The following is a 27,627-nucleotide window of genomic DNA, read 5'->3' on the forward strand; positions in this document are numbered from 1 at the left end:
ATTCTGATCCCTGGTGGATAAAGGTCTTTGTGGGAAGCAGGGATTCTTTGTCATGTATGAAGAGAGCACGGAAGCAATATAGATGAAAGGAGGTTATAGATTTTGTGGAAGGAAGATGAACCATTTGTGTTCGATATGTCACAATGACTGAGATATCTGCTGAGATAATCAGATGATATCAGATGAGCAGAGAGGAGGTGTTGAGACAAATATTGGAGTAAAATAATGAATTTTTGTTTTTGGGGAGCAAAAATTCCCAAAAGATTGGGAAGTAAAAGAATGATTTTACCTCTCTTCCCAGGATTTGGGAAGGGAAATGCAAATTCAGTGGGGTTTCCAGGCATTGCTGAATGGCCAACTGAAACTTGAAGTCCATCTATTTAAAGTGGGGCTGCTCAGCAGGGTAGTAACATTATGTGAAGAAGTATCAACTACTCAGATGCAAATGTAGAGCTCATGGCTATTAGGTTTAAAAAGGGTTAACAGTTTTTCTGATGAGTGTAATAGAGGTAGAAGGCAAGAGAGTGATGATGGCTTGAAAGGAGGAGATTTGATGCTGTTCCATGAAATCTAATCTAGGAAGGGAGGAATGTGAAATTATGGGGAGATGATAATTAGCAAAGAAACAGTGAAAGTGCCAGTGGATAGGGGATTTCCATGGAATGGAACAATCGTTGCTGTGAGAGTTTCAGTAAGACAGCTCAGAGATGGAAATCATCTTTTATTTATGTCAATGGAACAAGGACCATATAGCAAATTGTGGAATGACAAGAAAAAAATAAACACTCATTCAATTGTGGCCTACATTTTTTAACTCTTTTTAGAGATGCAAAGGATAAAATGAACTTAGCTACAATAGGTTCAGTGAAGAACGGTATTTTCCAAAAGAGTGTGGTCCATGTCGTTTACCAGAAAAAGAAATGAGTTCTCTATTTAGGCAAATTTAGGAGCCACAAAGACCTGTTGTTGAGAGTCAGTGTATATGTGCCATAGTAAGTTAACTAGTTGAAAACCTTTAACTTCATATCCAAGCAGTACTATACATATTTCCCTTTACAGACTTGGAAAATAAGAAAGCCAATTACTCAGCATGACTCATTATTCATCTTGTCCTGAATGTGGCATACTTCTCAAAATTCAGAGCCTCTGTTGAAATCTCAAGGGCACTTCACTTTTGGCTCAGAGCATGAGCAAGGTGGGACATTGCCCTTCATCCTTTGATCATATAAATCTAAATCAATAAGGGCCATTCTGGAACAGAATGGATGTGCAAATTTCAAAAGGGAGATGAATCTGTATGCCTAGATAAAATGCCATTTCAGCATTTCTCCTATTTCTCATAAGTGGGAAGAATGGTGAATCCATGTAAACGTCTACTCAGCACAAGTCATGCTCTTCCCATGCAACAATTTTCCTTTCTAATGTATAAGAAAGGACTGGAGGTGAGATCTTGGAGAGATATTTTAGTAATGGTGAGATCACTGAAAACTATCAAGACCAGAAAGGCATGACTTTTCATGTGGAGCTAGTTATTTTAGGGTGAAGATTTTTGAAACTCACTTTTATTTTTTAAAGTTGTATGAAATTAGTTCTAAGCACGTATTCCTCCTCTGCTGTTGATCCCTACCCTATCTCCCTACTGTCTACTAAATATAGTTAGATTTATATTTTTTAGTGTTTTATTTTGCTACTACTCCCTAACCCTACACACACTTAGAAACTTTTAGTGACTCTCATTGCTACAGAAAATAATAGAAAATTCTTTCAGGAGTAAAACAGAGACCATTTCAGCAATATTAAAGTCACATAGAGACATTAAAACAGTGTTATACACATGATTTCACATCATATTTTAAACAATTTTATGAAGAAGGAAAATTATTATTTTCACTTTGCAGTTAAGAAAATTGGATCTGGGTGCAATGGCTCACTCCTATAATCCAAACACTTTGGGAGGCCAAGGCAGGAGGATTGCTTGAGGTCAGGAATTCAAGGCAAGCCTGGGCAACATAGCAAGAGCTTGTCTTTATATAAAATAAAAATATTAGCTGGCATGGTGGCACACACCTGTAGTTCCAGCTACTCAGGAAGCTGAGGCAGAAGGTTCACTTGAACCCAGAGCTGTGATCACACCACTGCACTTCAACCTCGGTGATAGCCTGTTTCTGGGAAAAAAAGGAAAGAAAAGAAAATTTACATTCAGAATAAGTAATCTCTTTGTTCTCTTTCAGAAATGGAGTCAGCAAACTCCACAGAGATGGATCCAAACCTTAGTGTCTTAGCCACTAAGTTGATACCTTCCAAACACTGATTGTATTCAGATGTTTGCAAAACATTACCTTTGCCACTCTGCAAAGCCACACAAGTCATGTTCAGAATAAAAAAGCTTTAATGAATCATGTGGCTTATTTTTGTACTTGAAATTAGAATAATTGAATATAAAAGAGTTTTTAGAAATAGTTTTCATTTTTGTTGATTTTTATAATGTTATACATATTGTTTATTTCTCAAAAATAGTGTGATTTTTCTTGTTTGTTTGTTTTGTTGATTTACTGTTTTAAATCCTGGGAATCCTGAGGAACCAAGTGCATTTTCCACTTGGAATAAAACCACACTGTGCTAAACTTACTAAAACAGTTGGTGGAAACCTGTACTAAATATAACTTTCGAAATTCATACATAATCCGGTCACTGTACTTGTTTATGACATTTATTCAAGAGTCAAATATCATATCAAAGTTGCAACTAACTTTAGACTTAGAGAGAGGATTATAACTTTAGGCTACCAAAGAAATAACCAAATAAGAACTTGATATGGGTTGTTTAAAAGTGACTCAATTTGAAAATTCCCAAGTTGGAAAAATGATTCATAGCTGGATGCTTTGGAGAGGAAAGTAAACACACGTTGTTATTTTGCTAAGCAATGAAGAAAACATAAGTTTACATGTCAGGCATTTAAACCCAAAATCCTCTAGCATTACATTTTCACAAGTCAAAAATCTTTCCAACCTGACAGGTACAATTATAATTTGTAACTAAAAAAATGCATAAGGACAGATTAATCAAGTCTGAAAACAAAATATGAAAGCGCTTTTCAGTCTCTTTCCTTGTACATCAAACATATATATAGCACAGCCTGAATGTGTATCTTTACAGTACAAACCGTCACAGATATTTTCAGATACTTTCATCAGAAATGTTCTTAAGGCAACATAAATATCCACGTGAAGAAAGGAATTTTCCTTTGTCGAAGAAAAGAAAAAATTGTTTTGGTTTGGTGGTTTTATTTGATTTGGCTTGACTAGCTTTTAATTTAGATATATCAAGATAGATTTTCACCTTAAGAGATAATTTATAGAAAGAGGCACATTATTCAACTGGTCAAGCTACAAAGACTTACATTAACCTAATTGTATAGTTTGCATTAAGATGTAGTTACTGTTCAAGGTAAGTGATTTTAGTAAGATAGGAATAGGCCATAGTTTCCTCTAGTCTTTTTGTGTCTGTTTCCCTATTCCTTGATTTCCTGTCTTTAAATATATGTAGATTGCTAGGAAGGACCTTGTAGATCATCTAGCGCTGAGATTTTTATTTCGGCATTCATGAACAGACTTCAGAAAGGATACAGAGACCCTTCTAAAGTTGGGCGGTGTTCATTGCTACATAGGTATGATCATTCCTGTAGATGATCCACGTCATCACTATTTTTACCGGGATGGATTACAGCAACAAAATCCCTATTGATTTTGTCTGTGCATTTGTTTTGTTTCTCACCTCTAGCCACGCTCCTCTTATCTTTATTAACATTCTCAAAGAGTTCTGTATGCCCCAATAATTAAGCACAAAATTCTAGACCAACACATACTCACTTTACAAACGAGGAAACTGAGGCCCAGAGAAGTAAACTAAGATTAAGCGAAAGTATTACATTATGCCAATCTGAAAGTCTGTACCTAAGTGTTTTAAATTCAGTGCTTAGTATCCAAAAAAATTAGTTTTTAATCCCAAGCATCACATTTTGTTTGGATGTTCTTTATATAGAAAGAATGATGGAATTGAATTTTAAAGCAAAAGGAAAATCTCTAATATGCCTGGGAGTAGATAGATGAAGTAAGGTGTTACTCAGATTTCTGAACCTGATACCTAATAATACACATTTTCTTGAAAACTGCCTTAAGACACAGTCCATTTTTTTTGTTCAAATTTTAGGCACCAACCAATTATGGAGATACATAAATTAGAAAAAAAAATGCCTAAAAGGTATTAAGGTACAGGTGTGTCTTGAGTTGCCCAAGCCAGAAGTTTGTGAGTCACCTTTTTCTTTTCTTTTTTTTATTATTCTACTTTAAGTTCTGGGGTACTTGTGCAGAACGTGCAGGTTTGTTACATAGGTAGACACGTGCCACGGCAGTTTGCTGCATCCATCACCCCATCATCTACATTAGGTATTTCTCCTAATGCTATCCTTCCCCTAGTCCCCTACCCACTGCTATTCTTCCCCTACCCCCCACCCCACCCCATGACAGGCCCCAGTGTGTGATGTTCTCCTCCCTGTGTCCATTTGTTCTCATTGTTCAACACCCACATATGAGTGAGAATATGCGGTGTTTGGTTATTTTCCAGTATGCTTCCTCACATGCCAGTTGTAATTTCTCTCTACTTCTGCACCTCGTTTTCATCCCATCTGCTATCATCTTAGTTCATGCCATCATCCCTTTTTTTACCTGGATGACAGCAAAAACATCCCTTTTGCTTCTGTTTATTTTTTCACTTATTTGTTTTGTTTTTCACTTCTAGCCACGCCTCTCTTATCTTCATTCATTCACTATCAATATTATCTTGCCAAAAGTCTGCCTTCAAAACAGAATCCACATCCTTTTATGTTTCTTTACCTGGATGGTCCATTTTCTTACTACATCCAGAAAGCAACACTACCTACCAGTCATTCTGACACACACTCATACTCCTGAATTTGCCAGACTTTTTCAGGCCTTTACACCTTGGCTTCCCAGTTTCTTTGCATAGAAATCTTCCCCACCCCTTTTGACCACTGAGACTCAGCTCAAGCATCCTCTGATTTTGAGTATTTCTGGACCCCTCCCCAACCCCATAATGACACTGACTCAAGTGTCTCTTCTCTGAAATTCTGTGACAGGACCATCAGAATAGTGGGTGTACTGGAAAGTCACTGATTCTCATTCTGTGTCCCCAAGCACACTGAACTTCACACAGTGACCATGCGCTACTCATCTTTATAACCTGAAAGCATAGTGTTAAGTAGAAAGGATGAACAGAATAGGTAAACCTTAAATTTAAATATTTATCAAGTCTCTTTGTCTTTTGCACCAAAGTCATCAGGCTGATTATATACCTTATTCAATATCTGCATATTTGGAAATAATGTATCCTAATTATTTTCAGAATGGAAGTGGCACAATATGTCTATTAGCCAGAATTGAATGTGGTGGGTATTGAATGCACTTCTAAAAATGTATTTGTAAGAAGACTTTAATATAACAGTAACTTAGTATAGGAGCAAAATCATTAAAAGCAGGCTATTCTGAGACAGACCACTGGGGTCCAAATCCTAGCTCTGTCACTAACTTTGTGGCTTGCATTAAATGTATTTAAACATCCTGCCTTAGTTGCTCATCGGACTTATAAGAAACAATCAGTATTATCAGATAACATTCTTAGTGTGCTTTCTATAAAGCTGGGAACTATACTAAATATTTTCCATGCATCATGTCTTTTTAACTTCAAAACATACTCCCATTTTACAGAAATGAAGACTGAGGTACAGAGTACTTAATGACTTTCTCAATGTCATCCAACCACAAAATGCAAAATCAGAATTTAAGCCTAGTTTAGTTTATGTCTTAAAATACTATAACATATATGAAATGATCATGCATTATGTTCTGAGGAAGAATTTTATTTAAAAATATATAATCTCTTTTTTAATACAATACATTTCCATTTGAAATGTTTATTTTGTTATTTCCATGCATGAAAAACCAGACTGGGTACAGTGCCTCATCCCAGCAATTTGAGAGGCCAAGGGGGACAGATTGCTCAAGTCTAGAAGTTTAAGATCAGTCTAGTACAAAACCAACATGACAAAACCCTGTCTCTAAAAAAATTACAAAAATTAACTGGACATGGTGGCATGAACCTGTAGTCCCTGCTACTCAGGAAGCTGGGGCAGGAGGATCACTTGAGCCCTGGAGGTCAAGGCTGCTGTGAGCTGTGATCAGGTCACTGCACTCTAGCTGGGCAACAGAGTAAGACCTTGTCTCAAAGAAAGATAGAAAAGAAAAAGGTAAAATAAAGCACAGGATGCATATACTCAAATTCAGTGATGATTTCAAATATTATCCTGTTTTGGTAACAATTTAAATTCAAAAGACAACAATTTAAGTAATATTTCAAAACACATATAACAATGGAATCAAGTAGATATTTATAGAGAATACAACTGCATCCCTGAAACATTCCAGAGAAACTTTAGAGTGATAAAACTTCCACGGTTTTAGCTCATTAGTTTATTCATTAACATTTTTGCGCTATAGGTAGGATAAGAATTACTATATTCATTTTGTATGTGGTAATACTGAGGTCCAGAAAGGTGGAGTACTCATATCTTTTGTAGAAAAGCAAAGTCTACAATTCATGTTTCATAGCTCCCAACTCCCTACTGCTTAGCACTGAGAAATAGGAGATAACACTTTTTATTTAATAAAAATGATCCATTAGGACCCCAAAGTCTTTTTTAAAAAAAAAACAGAAATGCTCCCTCTTTGCACTCCAGCTTCTTTGCCTTGCATCCACCAGGTCCATTCCTGTCAAATCACACCCCCACCTCTGTCCCTAGCTCTCCTTCCACGCTCCCACTCCAGAGTCCCAGGAATTCATTCCTTAAGCTGCATATGTGAAGTTTTGGAAAGCAAAATAAGTAGAACACAGAGTTTCCAATAAAGCACATTAATATTTTCAAGTTTGACCAGATTTATTTGAAACCTGGTGCATGTTTATAAATCCAGCCTGGCATCTGGCATTTGTTACAAGGGTAACTCAGCTTTAAGAATGCCTCCCAGTCCTACGGCAAGCCAAGTCATACCCAATTAATGAGAAGTCAAGCTGCTAGCTTCTCTCAAAGCTAACCAGATGCCGCATGCTGCTGGTTCCTCTACCCCTAGAATATTAACAAAGTGTTGACACTGCCGTGATTTGTATTTGGATCCAGATGACAACATAGTGTTGTAATACCAACAAGTTAAATGATGATCCCTAAGCCAGAACATCTGTTTTTGTGGGTCCCCTGACCTTTTGAGTAACTCCTTTTTTTTTTTTTAACATTGTGTGTATATGCAGTATCTGTGGTTTTATAGAGGACATAGGATTCCGTTACAATGCCACATGGAGAGCTAACACATAGGCCACAGCATTCAGGCTCCAAAACAATTTTCATACATGCTTGAATAGTAAAGCAGGAAGCATGAAATAAAAGTTATGTGAATGAAAGCTGTATATTTAATTCTTGCTGCATGCTTACAGTTGTTTGGGGTAAAAAAACAAAATTCTAACTACTAGTCTAGATTGGCAGAGAAGGTCTATGTATGTGTATTTCAATTCTTCCCCAAAATAGGATGTCGATGCACTGGGTTTCTGCATATTTTGAGAGATCTCAGACTCAACCAAGGTGTTTCCAAACCTGATAATTACCTTCATATATTTTGATATTCCCTTAGACATAAACACTGTGACAGCTGCAACGTCCTCTAAGAAGAAGTATGATACACCCTTGGGGTGGGAACTCTAATGAAATATTCAAGTCTTTTTATAGCAGAGATAGGAAACTAACAAAAAACAAAAATCATATTTTTCATTTTCAATTACGTTTTTCTTAAGCTAGCAGGAGTTTCCCTAGGGATGAAAGTTTAATTTTAAGCTGATATTCTTTGGACAATAATATGGGGTTTGAAGGAAGGACAGAAATTAATATTAAAATTATTTCATCTCTCTAGGATTATGTTTTATTTTTTCCTTTCTTTACTGGTGTTACATAAGAAGAAATCTATATTTGGTCTCTGCTTTAGCCTTCTTTTGTCCCTTAGCAAGGACTGGTTGCCAAGCATGTGATTAAAGGGTTACAACCTTCCCTCTCCCCACCTCTCTTCACCCCTGACCTTCAGAAAGGGGTGAGGGACTAGAGGTTGAGTTAATTGTTAATGGCCAATGACTTAATCAACAATGGCTATTAATGAGCCCTCCATGAAAACCCTAACCAAAAGTGTTTGGTGAGTTTCTGGTTGCTGAAAACGTGGAGGTGCTGGGAGGGCGGCCATCTGCATGGGAGAGCCATACTTTGCCCTCTGCATCTCTTCCATCTGGCTGTTTTTGAATTGTATTCTTTAATAACTGATATTCTGGTAAGTAAATTGTTTTCCTGAGTTCTGTGAGCCATTATGGCAAATTATTGAACATGAGAGGGGAATGAGAACCTTCAGTTTCTAGCCACAATCACAGGTGAGAACCTGGACTTACAATTGTTATCTGAAGTGGAGGAAGTCTTGCAGGGCTGAGTGGTTAGCCTGTGGCATCTGACACTAACTCCAGGTGGACAGTGTCAGAAATGAGATAAATTCTATTAGGACACCTAGTCAATGTCAGATGAGAAGTGGAGAACTGCTTGGTGTGGAGAAAAGAAAACTCCACATACTTGGTATCAGAAGTGAAGTAATGACAGTAATAATAAAGTAGAAAAAAACTTCAATTTTCTTTCAACTGACATGTTTTAATTTTGTGATAATCCTATAAATATCCTGTTTCCCAATGCTGTACGATTCCAGAAATTTCAGATTAAGTAAATTTACATTCTTTAAAAAACTCTGTCGAAATGATTATATCCTTTTCTAGTTAGAGTGTTTACTTAACATAATTTACCTTATTTTATTTATAAGTATGGAGCACAGATGAGACCATAGTCCAATACAGAGATGCTGTAAATGAGTTGTGTAAAAATTGCTTTTCTTATTCTTCAAGAGAAGAAGTGGTGTTCCCAAGAAGAGTACCTTAATCTTGTATAGTCTTAATTTTTTTTTTTTTTTTTTTTTTTTTTTTTTGAGATAGAGTCTCGTTTCGTCGCCAGGCGCCAGACTGGAGTACACTGGCGCTATCTTGGCTCACTGCAACCTCCGCCTCCTAGGTTCAAGCAATTCTCCTGCTTCAGCCTCCCGAGTAGCTGGGACTATAGGCGCATGCCACCATGCCCAGCTAATTTTTGTGTTTTTAGTCGAGACGGGGTTTCACCATGTTGGCCAGGATGGTCTCGATCTCTTGACCTTGTGATCTGACTGCCTCTGTCTCCCAAGGTAGTCTGCTCTTAACTGCAACTGGTAGGTAGGATCAGTCTTTCTGCCTCCTCACAAGGCCGCAGACATTATTCTTTATACTATACGATGCTTGCCTCTATTTAATTTGGCATTTTGTCGTTTATGTATGGCTCTTTGCAACATGGGCATAAATCCTGACTCCTCCAAAATATTACAAAGGGACCGTGCCACATATTGCTTTTGCTTCGCTATTAAGGGATACCCAAGGGAATATGAGGGATATTGAGAATAAATTATGGTTATGTTGAATTAATTCTTAGTGCTATAAGTTCCTAAGTACAGAACAATTTTTCTTTCTTCAAGGAGGGCAAGCAAGAGAAAAAAAGAAATGAGAGAAAAGAGAAGAAAGGGATTAGGAGGGAAATAGGAAGGAGGGAAAGGGATGATCGTATGCCAAGCCACTAGGCTGAGTACTCTGGTATCTAATCATCTCAGTAAACCTCATGTCTGTATCTGTGCTTTAGAGAGGAGGCAACTGAGTTTCCGAGAAGTTAAGTAACCAACTGGGCCAGAATTTGATTTCAAATGCCATACTCTTTATCCAGTGAGGTCTCAGCTTTTATTGAAAGGCATAAAACCAAGAAAGTAACTTAATATTGCTTTGCATTTCATATAGATGACAAGTCCATGTAGAAAATAGAACAATTTTGATATATTAAAAGAAAAAAAAGCTTTAAGAAACTCTTCTTTTTAGAACTCTGAATGTGTTTCTTTCTAGATCTTCATTTTCAGTGCTTGTTCATTCTTTATTTACAAATACCTTGTTTCAGAAATCTCCTATAATTCTTCTATTGCTAATATTAGTATTTCCTGCCCCCATATGTTCTATCCCCTTCAGAAATCCTTTGTTGTCGGTGGCCTACAGAGTAAATTTTTGCTCTTTTTCATTACAAAAATTTAATGTTCATATTTCTTGCTCACATGCCTCTTCCCACCATCTTTCACTTGCCTAGACATCAACAAAGAAAATCTCACAAAAGAATTGTTTTTTTTAATGCATCCCCCTGTATCATTATGAAATCATTGATCCACAATGTATTTGAGTTTATTAGCCACATTTTTTCTTTAATACACGGAAGTCACTTTTGGTAATAATAACTTGTTTGGATTAACACCATAAAAGCCAGACTTTATTTACTTAACAAATATCCATTGAATCTTTTTACCTGCTACATAGTGGTCTAAGTTCTGTAGAATTCACAGCAAAAAAAAAAAAAAAGTTGAGAGAGACTCTTTTCTAGTTAAACAAAATAAACAAAAAGAAAACCTTTTAAAGATTGCACAAAATCATAGCAAAGGCATTTGCCATATTTTATCCAGACCTGACATCATTTTGCTATATTCAGGGAGTCTAGGGAATTAGTGTCATTTATGCCTGCAACTAAAAATTGCCCATGTTCCTTAAAATTCATTCTTCTAGTAGCTGGAAGTGCACAACTGGCAGTAATCATGATATGAAAGACATATTTAATCATTGAAAAATGATAGATTTTTTAAACTTGCTTTATACATAAACAGTGGAGGTTGGTGTAGGGGCAAGAAGAAAATACAGGATAAAGAATGTTCAGAAGACTTATGAAATATTATTCTAAAACTTTCCATTTCCAAGAGGTGGTTTGGGTGGGAACAGGTGGCATTTGGTTACATTAATAAGTTCTTTAGTGGTGATTTTCAAGATTTTAGTGCCCGCATCACCCAAGCAGTGTACACTCTTCCCAATGTATATTCTTTTATCCCTGAGTCCCCAAAGTCCATTGTATCATTTTTATGCCTTCATGTCCTCATAGCTTAGCTCCTACTTAATGAGTGAGAATATACGATGTTTGGTTTTCCATTTTTAAGTTACTTCACTTAGAATGATGGTCTCCAATTCCATCCAGGTTACTATAAATGCCATGATTTCATTCCTTTTTATGATCGAGTAGTATTTCTTGGTATATACACACCACATTTTCTTTATCCACTCATTGATGGATAGGCATTTGGTTCCATATTTTTGCAATTACAAATTGTGCTGCCATAAACATGCATGGGCAATTATCTTTTTTGTATAATGACTTCTTTTCCTCTGGGTAGATACCCAGCAGTGGGATTGCTGGATCAAATGGTAGATCTACTTTTAGTCATTGAAGGAATCATCACAGTTTTTCACAGTGGTTGCACTAGTTTACATTCCCACCAATGATTCCTTTGGATTAATACCCAGAAGTGGGACAGATGGATCATATGGTGGTTCTTTCTTAATTTTTTGAAGAGTGTCCATACTGTTTTCCATACTATCTGGAACATATCCCCACCAAAATATATAATGATTCTTTTTTCTCCACATTCTTGCCAACACTTGTTATCTTGTTTCTTTTTAAAAATAGTCATTCTAACAAGTGTAACATCATATCTCATTGTGATTTTGATACACTTTTCTCTGATTAGTGATGTTGAGCATCTTTTTATATACCTGGTGGCCATTTATATCTCTTCTTCATAAAATTTTTATTTAGGTCCTTTTCTCTCTTTTAATCTGATGATTTGCTTTCTGCTATTGAATTTTATGGGCTATATTTTACATATTAACCATGTATAGGATATATTAAATCTTTAGGTTTGCAAATATTTTCTCACATTCCATAGGTTGTCTTCTTATTTTGTTGATTGTTTCCTTTACTGTGCAGAAACTTTTTACTTTTGATGAAGTTTCCCTTGTTATTTTTTATTTTGTTGCCTGTGTTTTTAGTGCCATATCCAAAAAAATCATTGCCAAGTTCAATATCATCAACTTTTCCCACATATTTTCTTCTAGGAGTTTTATAGAGTCAGATATAATGTTTTAATCTTGTATTCACAATGGGTTGATTTTTGCATGTCATATAAGATATGCATCCAATTTCATAATTTTTTTTTGCATGTGAATATCTGATTTTGCCACCATTATTTGTTCAATGATAGTGTTCAAAACACTATCACTTTCTAATTATGTACTCTTGGCACCTTGTTGAAGATTCACTGACTATATGATGTTTGGTTCTCCACTTAGAATGGAAATGCCCAGAAATAAATTCATATACATATATGACTAACTATAAATATATATATATGTAGTATAATGCCCAGAAATAAACTAATATATATATGACTGACTATATATGAGTTTATATATATATATATATATATATATATATAGTCTGACTATATAGAGTTTATATATATATATAGTCATATATATATGAGTTTATCTCTGGGCATTCTATTTTGTTCCATTTGTCTTTCTATCTGCTTTTATCTCTGTATCATACTGTTTTGATTATCATAGTTTTGCAATATAATTTTAAATCAGAAAGTTTGATATCTTCTGTTTTGTTCTTGCTCAGGATTGTTTCAGCTATTTGGAGTCTTTGTGGGTTCATATGAATTTCAGAAGTTTTTCTATTTCTATAAAAAATGCAATTTGTATAGACATTTTGACAATATTAATGTTTCCAAACCATGAACATGAGATATCTTTTCACTTATTTGCATTGTTTTCAATTTTGTTCACCAATGTATCATAATTTCAAGGGTAGACAGCTTTTACCTCCTTGGTTAAATGCAATTCAATGTGTTTTATTCCTATTAATGCTATTGTTAACAAGACGGTTTTCTTAATTTATTTTATGGAAGTTTTGTTATTTGTGTAGATTAGTACAATTAGCTTTTGTATGTTGACTTAGTATCCTGAAACTTTACTGAATGTATTTATTAGTTCTAACAGGTTTTTCAGGACAGGGGAGGAGAAATCTTTAGGGTTTTCTATAGACAAGATTATGTCATCTGCAAACAGATAATTTTACTTCTTTTTTTATATGGATGGCTTTTTTCTTGACTAATTGCTCTGTCTAAGGTTTCTAGTACCATGTTGAATAGAAATTACTAAAGTGGGCATTTTTGTCTAGTTTCTGATATTAAAGGAAAATTTTTGCTTTCATTTGGATATGATGTTAGCTATAGGTTTGCTATATATAGCCTTTATTATACTGAGGTATGTTCCCTGTATAATTTGTTGAGAATGAATTTTTATCATTAAAGGATGGTAAATTTTACCAAATGCCTTTTCTGTATCTATTGACATGATTATATGATTTTAGTCCTTCATTCTGTTAGTGCGATGTATCACCTTTATTAATTTATGTATGTTGAACCATCTTTGTATCCCAGGGATAAATCTCATGGGGTGATGGAGAATTATCCTTTTAATGTGCTGTTAAATATGACTTGTATCTCAGGCATAAATCTCACTGGATGATGGAGAATTACCTTTTTAATGTGCTGTTAAGTTTTTGGTTGAGGAGTTTTGCACCTATATAAATAACAGTTATGGGCCGTAATTTTTTTCTTACATTATTTTTGTCTGGCTTTTGTAGCAGGGTAGTGTTGGTCTCATAAAATGAGTTTGGAAATGTTATCTCCTCTTTCATTTTTTCAAGAATTTAAGAATAATTGGTATTAATTCTTATTTAAATGTTTAGTAAAATTCATCAGTGAATTCATCAGGTACTGAGTTTTTCTTTATTGAGAGATTTTTATTTACTGATTTACTTCCTTGCTTATTATTAGTCTGCATGTTTTCTGTTTCTTGATTCAATTTTGGTAGGCTATATATTTTTATTTATTTATGTCTTTTAGGTTAGCCATTTTTTCAGTTTTTAGTTACTCATAGTCATCTCTGATGCCCTTTTGTAGTTCTGCATTTTTTGTTGTAGCGTCTCCTCTTTTATTTCTGATTTTGAGTCTTCTTCTTTTCTCTTAGTCTAAGATTTTCACTTTTGTTTACCTTCTCAATTTGCAAATATTACTTCCATTGATCTTTTTTATTGCTTGTCTAGTCTTTATTTCACTTATTTCTGCATTAATTTTTCCTATTTCTTTCCTTTTGCTAACTTTGAGTTTAGTTTGTTCTTGTCTTTCTGGTTTATTTAAGTAAAATGTTAAATTGTTTGAGATCTTTGGGTTTTTTTTCTGTTTATGTAGGTAATTATTGCCAAAAATGACCCTTATAACTGCTTTTGCCATATTTCATAAGTTTTGATATACTGTGTTTCTATTTTAATTTGTCTTAAGACATTTTTATTTTCTTTATAATTTTTTGACCCATTGAATATTCAGGAGTATGTGGTTTAATTTCCACATATTTATAAATTTTTCAAATTTCCTCCTGTTATTTATTGCTAGTTTCATAGTATTGTAGCCAGAAAAGATACTTGATATGACTTCAATCTTAAACTTGTTAAGACTTGTCATGTGGAATGTTTTATGTATTCTTGAGAAAAATATGCAACCACTGCTGCATAGAATATTCTGTGTATATTCATTAGTTTCATTTGATCTAAAGTGTAGTTTGTGTCCAGCTGGGCATAGTGGCTCGCACCTGTAATCCCAGCATGTTGGGAGGCTGAGGCAGGCAGATCATCTGAGGTCAGGAGTTCAAGACCAACCTGGCCAACATGGTGAAACCCCATTTCTACTAAAAATACAACATTTTCCAGGCATGGTGGTGTGTGCCTGTAATCCCAGCTACTTGGGAGGCTGAGGTGGGAAATCACTTGAATCTGGGAGGCAGAGGTTGCGGTGAGCAGAGATTGTGCCATTACACTCTAGCCTGGGCAAAAGGAACAAAGCTATGTCTCAATAATAATAACAATAATAAATAAATTAATTAATTAAGTATAGTTTGTGTCCAATGTTTCCTTACTGATTTTCAGTCATGATGATATATATATATCCATTGTTGAAAGTGAGTTGTTGAAGTCATATTATCATTTTATTGCTATTTATCTCATTAGATCATTTAATAATTGCTTTATATATTTAGGTGCTCCAATGTTGGTACATATATACTTACAATTATTATATTCCCTTAGTCTATTGACTCCTTTATCATTTTGCAATGACCTTCTTTATCTCTTATTACACTTTTTGCCTGAAAATCTTTCTTTGATAAAAATACAGCTACTTCTTTTCTCCTTGGGTTTTCATTTGTATGGAATATTCTTGACTTCTGGTCTGTGTAGGTTCTTAAAGCTGAAGTGACTTTCTTGTAGGTATCATACACATGGCCCTTGTTTTTTTTTTTTCTTTCTTTCTTTTTTTTTTTTTTTAGATGGAGTCTCACTCTTGCACTCTTGTCACCCAGTCTGGAGTGCAGTGGCACAATCTTGGCTTACTGCAACCTCTGCCCTGCTAGTGCAAGCAATTCTCCTACTTCAGCCTCCCAAGTAGGTGGGATTACAGGCATATGCCACTACACCTGGCTAATTTTTGTATTTTTAGTAGAGATGGGGTTTCACCACGTTGACCAGGCTGGCCTTGAGCTCCTGGCCTTAGGTGATCTGCCTGCCTCAGCCTCCAAAAGTGCTGCGAATGTAGGCATATGCCACCATGCCCAGCCTGTTTTTTTCTTTTATCCATTTCCTCACTCTGTGTCTTTGGTTGGAGAATGTAATTGATCTACATTTAAAGAAATTATTGGTAGGTAGAGAATTGATATGACCATTTTGTTATTTGTTGCCGGCTGTTTTGCAGATCCTTTGTTATTTTCTTCTTTTGTTGCTGACTTCCTTTGTGATTTGATAATTTTAGGTATGTATGCTTTGATTCCTTTCTTTTTATATGTCATATGTCTACTGCAGGTTTTCGCTTCATGGTTACCATAAGGTCTGCATAAAACACCTTATAGTTATAACAGTCTATTTTAAGCTGATAACAATTTAATTTTTATCAACTACAAAAACTCTATACTTTTATCCCTCATGCCCATTTTATGATTTTGAAGTCACAATTTGTATATTTTTATATTGTGTATACATAACAGATTAGATTCATAGTTATTTTTTACACTTTGTCCTTTACCTCTATACTAGAATTATAAGTGATTTGTACACCACTATTATAGTAGGAATATTCTGAATTTGACTATAAACGTACCAGTGAGTTTAATGCTTTCATATAATTTTATGTTACTAATTAGTATCCTTTTATGTCAACTTGAAGAATTCCCTTTGGTATTTCTTGTAAGCTATAGTGGTGATGAGCTCTCTCAGCTTTTGTTTGTTTGGAAAAGTCTTTATTGTCCCTTCATTTCTGAAGGATAGTTTAACTGGATGAAGTACTCTTGGTTGACAGTTGTTTTCTCTTTCAGCATTTTAATTATATTATCCCACTCTCTTCTGTTCTACAAAGTCTCTGCTGAGAAATTACTGATATCCTTATGGGAGTTCCCTTGTATATGATCACCCTTTTTACTTTTGCTGCTTTCAAATTTCTTTGACTTTGATGTTTAGCAGTTTAATTATAATGTGTCTCAGTGAAGTCTTTTCTGGATTGAATCTATTTGAAAATAGCTAAGCTCTATATATGTGAATGTCAATATAGCTCTCCAGATTTAGAAAGATTTCAGCTATTACTACTTTCAGTAAGCTTTCTGGATGTTTCTCTTTCTCTTCTCCTTGGTAAAATTCCGTAATTCAAACATTATCTCTCTTGATGCTGTTCCACAAATTCCATAGGCTTTCTTCATTACTTTTTTGTTTTCTGTTCCTTTTTATTCTCTGACTAGATATTTTCAAATGACCCATTTTTGAGTTCATATATTTTTTCTTTTGTTGATTAATTGTGCTGTTGATGCTCTCTAATGCATTTTTATTTAATTTCACTGTTTTCTTTAGCCCTTGAATTTCCATTTGGTTCTTTTTTGATTATTTCTATTTCTTTATTGAAATTCTCATACTGATCATGTTTTGTTATCTAATACTTTTGAATTGTCTATCTGTTCTGTTGTAAATTGTTGAGCTTCTTAATAAAATTATTTTGAACTCCTTGCCAGGCAATTTGTAGATCTCGTTTTCTCTGGGGTTGGTACTATAACATTGTTGTATTCCTTTGTTGATACCATGGCTCTTTGGTTTTTGTTTTTTCATTTTTTGTATCTTTGTGTAGGTGTTTGAATATTTGAAGAAGCTGGCACCTTCTCCAGTGTTTATTAACTGGCTTTGGAAGCAAAATTCCTTCACCAGTTTTCCTAACTAGGGATTCTGAGGTTCTTTAAGACCTTTTCTATGTATGTGCTTATTCCATACATCTTATTTTCTCCTGGAGGGAATTCTAAAAATCATATGCCATTTTTTCAATTACTTGAAGCCAAGCTGGGTGCTGATAGTTTTAACCATTTGTTCTATTTAGAGAAGTTCTCAGAAATGCTCAAGTTTGTGTGCTTTCTCCCAATCCCTCATAGTTGAGTTGTCTGCTTGTGTGAGATACCTGTGTTTGTTGTCTACAGCAGTACACTCAGGGAGCCAGCCTAGGGGAGAAAGGCTGAGGTGCATAGGGCACTTGAAGTGCTTCTGGTCCAGTTGTGGGGAATCCATAGATGAGACATCTCAAGCAGCTTATGGTGGACTTTCTAATGGATTCCATAAATAGGAGGGTCTATGACCCATCATCCCTGCTTTCAGCCTCTTCCAACCACATAACTGTGCCAATTACCTAAATATTCTGGGAGACACGTGAAAAACAGTAGATCTTCTTGGCCAATGTCCCACATGGCTAGAGGAGCTGAATGGGTTTCTCTTGGCACTGAGTTGTGTCATCTTGGGAGATTGGTGATGTGAGTAAAGTAAAACTGTTGTTTTTCCCTTTAGTGTGTCTATTGTTAAATTTTTGCTTCAACACTGTGCTGGAATTTTTCTGCTAAAACCCCATACTCCCACAGTGGTACTTTCATTTTTGTCAAAATTGATGTTTCTTGGTGAGGATCATGGTAGAAATGTTCTATTCTGCCATATTTGCTCAAGTGTGTTCTTTTTTTCCCTTGGGTGACTAAGAAACAAGGGCTTTTGTTTCCTCATCTGTAAAACAGAAAATTTGGAGTAGATAATAAAATCCATAGAATACTTCACAAATTACTGAGTATCTTTACTTTCGTTATCTTCTTTGATTCTCACAGTAACTTCTGAGGATAGTAAGACAGGTATTGAATTTTCATTGAATAGATGTAGAAAATGAAGCTTAAAGAAAATACACTTAAGGTCATATTGATTGGGAATTGGTGAAACCAGGACATGGATCCACATCTTCTGACTCTTTATTCAGTGATTATTGCACTACTACAATGAACTCTACCTTTGAGATATAAAACATAAATATTTGCAGGTTTTATGCATTTATAGTTTTTACAAATAAGCCATTTTAACATAAAAGTTGATGAGTAAAATGTCAAATATAAGACTCCCAGATAATCCTCTTGTCAAATTTTATTCACACTTGTAAGAATTACAACTTGATGTACTTCAATCTAGAAAGACTACAAAAAAATATTACTCTGTATGAGGGGGTAGAGAAATGGGAAATAATAGAAAGTACTATTTTTATTACAAACATTGCAAGGGATATAGAAAAAATAGAAAGGAAATTTATCAAATGGATATTAATACTTTGACCTCATTCTGTGATATATTCCATAATGATATTGGAACCTAAAATATCAATGCAATTTTCTCTTTTTATAATAGAGAAGTTAATTGCTCAGCTGCAATTCCTAATTCTACTCTGCTGTGAAACGTTTTCCCCAGGAAACAAAAATGGTAATTGGTTGCTTGTTCAATGGCCAGTTCAAGCATATGAATTAATTCTTGCAATTGTTGAACCTGTAAACCATAAACTCATATATTAATGAAATTCCCATTTCTTTACCTAAATCACTTTAAGTCTGACTCGTAGTTCTTGTTACAGTAGGCCAGTAAAAGTTCTAATTGTGTAAGAGGGCTATTTGTTCTCTTCATACCCAATCAAGACCTGATAGTCCACATAAACCAATTACTACTGCTTCCATATCACACTAAGAGGACTTGACATAAAATATTTTTTAAGATTGACAATTAGACTAAATTTTAGAGTTCCTAGGTGAACCTGAAAGCCATAGGCTCTGAAGAAAACATCTCTCTTTTAATCCCTGCTGTGTCAAATAATTCCATCTTCCTTTATTCTAGTTCATTCTCTTCAATCATATGGCTCAGGCTTTCAGAAAACATTGGGAAGTAGTTTTACTTCCAACAATTTCTGTTTTCTTCTCTTAGGAATTTCTGAGGCCAAAAATATAAAAGTACAAAAGGAGAGGGAAAGAAGATGGAAACAGGATAAATACAAATGTGATTTTCCATCACACAAGCAAGGAGAAGACAATTTAAAAACCTTACCAACTATATTTCTTATTTTGCTCACTTTTTCTTCACTCCATTGATAAAAAAGGGATTTCTACTCTAGTGTTATAAACGCACAACATCTGATCTTGAACAGATAAGCCAAACTGCGTTGATTAGTCACATATACTGACAGCCTGAGGGAAGAGAATATAGCATGTGAGGTAGGACCACGACGGAAATTTCATTTGGGAAAAGGGTGAACAAACAGGGTCTTTGGAAGGCAAACTTTGTAGCAACTAGATGGTGAGGTGGGCACTCATTCTCATGGGAGGATGTTATTGTTTTGTTTGAATAATTCAAGGAGAAGGCAGGGAGCTGAAGCCTACTACTGAGGGATAAGCAGGCACTTTGCCTAGTCCCTTTGATAGAGAGAGTATTTTGACCCAAAGACCTCATCTGTGGGAGCATAGAAAGGAGACCATTAGATTATCACAGTTTTTTCCAGATGTCAAGGCATACATAATACTGAACCTTAATTTAAAGCCATATATCATATTTCTGTCAACAGAGAATATCTGAGATTCTCTGCTATAATTTGCAATGTTGTTTTGCTACCTAAATGGACACAGCACATAGGTAATTAAATTTCTAAAGGCATAAGAAAAACAATAATTTTACTTTATAATTTTTTGAAAAAAGCATTTTATAAAAATCTCTTTGGGCTGAGATCCTGATCCATTTCCCAGGCAAAAAGTCTTATTGTTAAAAAGAGTGTCCCATTCTAAAAGATGAAGTAGCAGCTTAAGATATTCCCAGGAACTCAAAACAGTAAATATGAATCACTTTTTCTGACTGTGAATGTGTATATTAAGCATATGAAAGACCTAACAGTAATGGATATAAATTAGTATTTATTATTTCATTTAAATTATCTTTGCCTATAAAAGATACCCAAGATACCATGAGATGACTTCATTTATCTTTGAGCATGGAATTAATGATTGTATAATTTGCAAGGAGAAAGATTACTAAGATTATGAGTATAACTAACAAATTTTATAAGAGATTGAGGGCCTTAAATAAAAGGCAAGGCTAAAGTATATCTTTTTGTGAAAAATTAAACAGATAATTAAAATGTAAACAGACATTGCTTTTATGTTATCAGAAAACTAAAAGCAGGTTCATGAAGACAACCAACATAAAAAGTATGATTTATCTGATATTATAATTTTCCCATTTGCTAGAAAACTATTCTGAATTTCCTAGTTGGAGTGTGAGGTAGATAAAATTTAAATTAAAATGGCTAAGGCAGAAAAATGCTTTATTGGCTTACTTAATTGAGAAATTCCTGTGTCAGTACTGGCTTTCAGTTTAACTGTATATTTAGGTTCAAATCTATCATGGCATAGTTTCTCCTCATTTCTCACCTAATTATTAACTCTGCATGTTGCCTTTACTCCTACCTTATGATTATGTTTTCCAAATTGATAAAAATTATGAACTCACAGATCAAAAAATGCTACAAAGCACCAAGCAGAAAATTTTACATGCACTTGTGCATGTACACACACACATACACACACACACACAAAGCATATGATAATCAAATTACTTAAAACCCAAAGTGATAAAGAGAATACCTTAAAATTACCAAAGGAAAAAATGTCACATTACATACAGAAGAACAAAAATAAGAATAGCAGCTGACTTCTTGTGAAATTTTATGTAATATAAAAGACAATAGAATATCACCTTTAAAGTACTGAAAGCAAAAATGAAAAAAAAAACCCACCTAGATTTCTATTAACAGAAAAAACATTTTTCAAAAATGTTGCAAAATAAAAACTTTTTGAAAAGCTTATTTGTGGTCAGGAGAACTGACTTATAGAAAAAATACCAAAAGGAATTCTTCAGGAAAAGGGAAAATGGTAATAGAGGTAAATTTGGATTGATAGGAATAAAAACATTCTTCACATTGGAACTATATAAGAAAATACATTTTTTTTCTACTTAGTCCTTTAAAAAATAATTGACTTTTAGAAAAAATAATAATGCACTTTGAAGTTTATGGCATCTGCAGAAGTAAAATATATGACAATGATTTCCCAAAGGACAGGGAAACAGTCTATTTTTGCAAGTTTCTTACACCTTAAATGAAACAGAAGCCTACCATGAGTTAAATATCAATATTGTAAAACCCAGACTCACCTCTAAAAGAAAAAAAAGAATTATAGCTATAAGCAAATATTGGAAGTAAAATTGGATCATAAAAAAATTCTATCTAAATGACAACAAAGTGAGAGGGAAAAAAGGAAAAGTTATGTCAAATACATAATGAAGAGTAATAGGGCAGATTTAAACCAGATTTATTAATAATTATGTTAAAAATAAATGGTCAAATCACATGGTTAAGTCAAATGATCCATTTTGTCACAGGATTAAAAAAATAATAACACTAAACTCTAGGCTGTCGATGAGAAACCTGTTTCAAATATAGAGACGTGGTATGTTAAAATTAAGAGGATATAAAAGATACACCATAAAAACGCTAAGAAAATGAAAGCTAGAGTGGTTTATTAGAATCAAACAAAATAGCCCTCAAAACAGGAAATGTTACTAGGGATACAGAGGGGCATTTCATAAATTCATAATTCTAAAGAGGTCAATGCATTTTTAAAAACCTAAATATATATGCACTCCAATAGCCAGAAGTCCAAAATACATGAAGCAAAGTGTAATAGAACTAAGACAGACACACACACACACACACACACACACACACACACACACACACACACAATTATAATTAGAGATGTCATTATTGGTTTCCTCAGTAATCTATAGAAGAAGTAGACTTAGAATCAGTAAGTGTATAAAAGACATAAACGACAAACACTATCAACTGACCTGGCATAATTTATATTTGCAGAATGCTCTAACTGAAAACAGCAAAATATACATTCTTTCCACCTGAACATGGAACATTTACCAAGAAAGACTATATTGTGGGTAATAAAAAAGAAGCTAAATAAATTAAAAAATTCAAATAAGTTAAATACGCTCTATAATAACAATGAAATTAACCAGAATTAAATGATTAAAGATACTGAAAGTATTCTCACTATTTTAAAGTTAAACAAACACAGTTTTAAATAACATACAAATCAAGAAAATTTACTAGAAAAACTAAAAAATAAGTCAAACTGAATGAAAGTAAAACACATCAAAATATATGTGATACAGCTAAATTAACATTTGAAAGCAAATATATAGCATTAAATGCTTATTTAAGAAAAAAATAATTCAAATCAATGTCCCTAGTTTTTTGCATAAGAAACTTAAAGCAATGAGTAAATCAAACCCAAAGTAAGTTGAAGAAAGAAAATTTTAAAAAATGATCAGAATAAAAATCCACGGGACGGAAAACATAAAATGCATAAAATAAAAATCTGTTACTTTAAAACAAAAGGTAGAAATGATACAAAGTAATATCAAAAATGAGAAAGAGGCCATCACTATGGATTCTTCTAACATTAAAAGGATAATAAGGACTATTAGGAACAACTGTATTCCCCCCAAATTTAAATATATATAAAATCTGTATACTGAAACCTTTAAATCATTGATAAAAGGAATTAGTGAATATCCACCAAATAGAAATGTAAATCATTATGGATTGAATTGCATCCCCCTAGGATTCATACATTGAAATCCTAACCACTAGCTAGACCATATTTGAAGACAAGGACTTTAAGGTGGTATATAAGATTAAATGAGGTTATAAGGATGGCACTCATGCAATAGAATTAGTGTCGTCTAGGAAAAGGGAGAGCCACCAAAATGCTCCCTCATTTCCCATGTTTGCATGGAAAGGTCATGTGAGGGCATAGCAAGAAGGTGACCATCTTCAAGCCAATAAAAGTTTTCTCACCAGAAGCCCACTCTGATGGCACTATGATCTTCGACATTGAGACTCCAGAACTAAGAGAAAATAAATTGTTAAGCAACTTGATCTTTGATATTGTGATGCCAGCCTGAGCAGACTAATACAGATTTTGGTATCAGGAAGTAGGATACTATTGTAACAAATACCTACAAATGTGGAAGTGGTGCTGGAACTGAGTGATGAGTAGAGGCTGGGAGGATTTTGAGGTGCATGCTAGAAAAAACTTAGATTGTCTTGAAGGGGGTCTTGGAAGATTTGTGACCATTAAAAGTGATTCTGGTGAGAACTCAGAAAACAGGACAGCTATAAAGAAAATGTATGCTATTTAGAGAAAAACATATACCAGCATAAACAGAATGTTGTCAGAAGTCTGAACAATAAATTATATCTGGTGAAGGTTCAGACAGAAATGAAGAAGATGTCATTGAAAATTGGCAGAAATGATGGCAAAGACCTTGGCTGAATTGTGTTCTAACATTTTGTGGAAGGTAGAATTTATTTGTGACAAACTTGGATATTTAGTTGAGGATATTTCTAGGCAAAGTGTTGAAGGAAAAGCCTGAGTTCCCCTAGTATAATTTGTGAGGAGATGAATTAAAGAAGGAATTGTTAAGTAAAAAGGAACCATATTTGAAAACTTGGAAAATTCTCAGCATATCCATATTGAAAAAAAAAAATGGACAAAGTATGAGAGAACATCAAGCAATCAAGTGTTGTGTCTGGATAATTAAATACCTGGTAATTTCTTCATGGAATAATTATCCAGGCACAACCCTAAATATCCAAGTTTGTCACAAATAAATTCCTCCTTCCACAAAACATTAGAACACAATTCAGCCAAGGTCTCTCTCAAAGATATTATTGAGAATTGGGAGAAATGGTGGCTTTTGCTGAGGTAGGTAACATCTTTTTAGCAAAAGCCAGGACTGAACAATAGAGTTACCTGGCTGTGAACATGCCTTATCCTTCAAAACGTAAGAAAGACAGTGACTCTAAGGACAATTCAGACATTGGTAGGGCTGCCACTACCACCACAGATTTATGACACACAGTCTTAGTGGTCAAACCTGCCAAACCATCAGTTTCAGAAATCTGATCACTTCCTTGGTTTCAGAGGGTATGGCCAATTCTTCAGTAAGTCCAATTACACCAGCCTGTATCCTTAGGAGCAATGTTTCTGCCTGTGATCAGGAAGACAGGACCACTGTGCAGTGACAAGAAGGTGGGATTACTGCCCCAGTGGACCCAGAAGGTGGAACCATTGTCCCAGTGGGACCAGATGGCAGAACATCCAGCCCAATAAAATTTTTTTGAGCCTTAGATCCAATAAAAGTTGCCTTGATAGGTTTTAAAGTTATTTAAGACCTGCTGCCCATTCTTCTTTCCCACTAGCCCCTTTTTGGAATGGGAATATCCATCCTATGCCAGTCCCACCATTATGTTTTGGAAGCACAAAACCTTGGTTTTACCAGCTCACAGCTGGAGAGGAATTTTGCCTCAGGATAAATTTACTTTGGGTCTCTCTATAACTAATTTACTTGTAGGGCTGTTGAGATGGGGTGAATGCATTTTGCATATGAGAAGGATATGATTTTGGGAGGCCAGAGAATGTTATGGGTTGAATTGTGCCTCTTCTCAATTCGTATGTTGAAGCCCTAACCCCCAATGTGTCTGTACTTTGAGATAGAGCATTTAAGGAGGTAATTAGTTTAAATGAGGTCATAAGGTTGGGGGTTTAATTCAATAGGAATGGTATCTTTATAAAAAAGAAAATGAGACACAAGAGAGTTCTCTCTTTCACCATGTGCACATAGATAAAAAGCCATGTAAGGACACAGTAAGAAGCAACTATCTGCAAGCTATCTGAAGGTCAAGAGAGAACTTACCAAAATCCAATTCTACTAATACCTTGATCATGGCCTTTAGCCTCCAAAAATGTGAGAAAATAAATATCTGTTATTTAAACCACCTAGTCTCTTCCAGTAGCCCAGGATGACTAATACAATCGTATTTATGAATAAAATGATTCAATTGTGTTACGATGTCAATTTTCTCCAAACTGATCTAAGAATTCAACACTATCCCAATCAACATCTCAATAGGACTTTTATATTTGTAGAAAATGATAAGCTTCTAGAATACCAAAATGATTTAGAAAAGAAAAAGCTGGAGCAATCATGGTAAATGATGATATGATTTCAAGACAGTCAAAACTGATATCAAGACAAGTGTAATATTGGAGTCATAATCCATTTGAGCTGCTGTAACAAAATACCTTATACTTGAGGTAATTTATAAACAGCAGAAATCTGTTGCTCTCAGTTCTAGGGGCTGGGAAGTCCCAGATCAAGGTACAAGTAGATTAGATGTCTGGTGAAGGCTCAGTCCTCATAGATGGCACCTTCTAGCTGTGTCCTCAACATAGTGGAAGGGGCAAAAAGTTCACTCAGGTCTCTTATATAAGGGCACTAATACCATTTATGAGGGCTCCACCTCATGACCTAGTTACCTTCCAACCCCCAACCTCTTAATACCTTAAGGGTGACAAGATTTTAACATAAGAATTTTGAGGGAACACAAACAGCTAGAAGATAGAAATTGGCATAGTGATAATCATATGTAGATAAATAGACCAGAAAAGAGAGTCCACAAATAGATAAACACATATATGGACAATTATTTTCAACAAAACGCCAAATAATTTTGTGGAGAAAGGATAGTCTTTTTAACAAATGATGCTGAGTCATTTGGCTATCTATGTACAAAACAAACAGACAACAAAAAACCAAACAAAAAATACTCAAACCTAACATCGCATATAGAAAATGTAACTAATAATTGGTTATAGACCTAATATGTAAGCTGTACCTGTATAACTTAGAGAAGAAAAGTTGAAGAATATCCTTGTGACCTTGGACTTGGCAAAGATTTCTAAGGGTACACAAAAACCAATCATATAATGAAAAAATTAATAAATTAGACTTCATCAAAGTGAAAGAAAACTATTGCCCTTCGAAATACATTCCAAGAAATAAAAAATAAAGAAAAAAAGCTGAGAGAAGATAAATGTGCATAAGTACTTGCTTGTACCTAGAATTTGTATAAAATACTTACAAAGCATCTCTAAGACAAACAGCCCAAAGATGAACAAAAGACTTGAACCAATATTTCACATAAAGATTACAAATAACAAATAAGCCCATGAAAATATAATGAACATCATTAATTATTGGTACCAATGAGATAATACTACATACACACAACAATGTCTAACGTTAAAATGGGTGACAATCTGAAGTGTTAGCTTTGATATGGAGCAACTGGACTGTTCATATATCAGTTATGTAAATTCAAAACAGGAATTTGGAAAGCAGTTGGCAATTTCTTAAAAAGTAAAACTTCCAGTTCCCATAAAGCCCTGTAATTTAATTTCTAGATATTTACCCAAGAGAAATAAGAGCATTTCTGCAAACAAAGATTTGTTCTTGTTTATTCATAGTAGTTTTATTTATAATGGCCACAAACTGGAAAATAATGTTCTTCAAATTGTAGTATATCCATACAATGGAATACTACCCAGCATCAAAAAGAAAGCATGTGGTACTTGGTTTTCTGTTCCTTCATTAATTTGCTTAGGCTTACGGCCTCCAGCTGCATCCATGTTGCTGCAAATAACACTATTTTATTCATTTTTATGACTGTGTAATATTCCATGAAGTTTTACATATGTAACATATTTTATTGATCTAATCCACCACTGATGGGCACCTAAGTTGATTCCATGTCTTTTCTATTGTAAGTAACCCTGTCATTAACATATGCATGCATGTGTCTTTTTGGTAGAACAATTTATTTTCTGTTGTGTATATACCCAGTAATGGGATTACTAGGTCAAATGGTAGTTGTAAGTTCTTTAAGAAATCTCCAAACTGCTTTCCACAGTGGCTGAACTAATTTACATTCCCACCAAGAGTGTGTAAGCATTCCCTTTTCTCTGCAGTCTCATCAACATCTGTTATTATTTGACTTTTCAGTTAGAGTCATTCTGACCAGTGTGAAACAGAATTTCACTACAGTTTTGATTTGCATTTCTCTGATAATTGATGATGGACATTTATTC

Source organism: Aotus nancymaae, unplaced genomic scaffold, assembly GCF_030222135.1.
Source record: "Aotus nancymaae isolate 86718 unplaced genomic scaffold, 86718_ANA_hifiasm-v0.15.2.pri h1tg000014l, whole genome shotgun sequence".
NCBI classification, from domain to species: Eukaryota; Metazoa; Chordata; class Mammalia; order Primates; family Aotidae; genus Aotus; species Aotus nancymaae.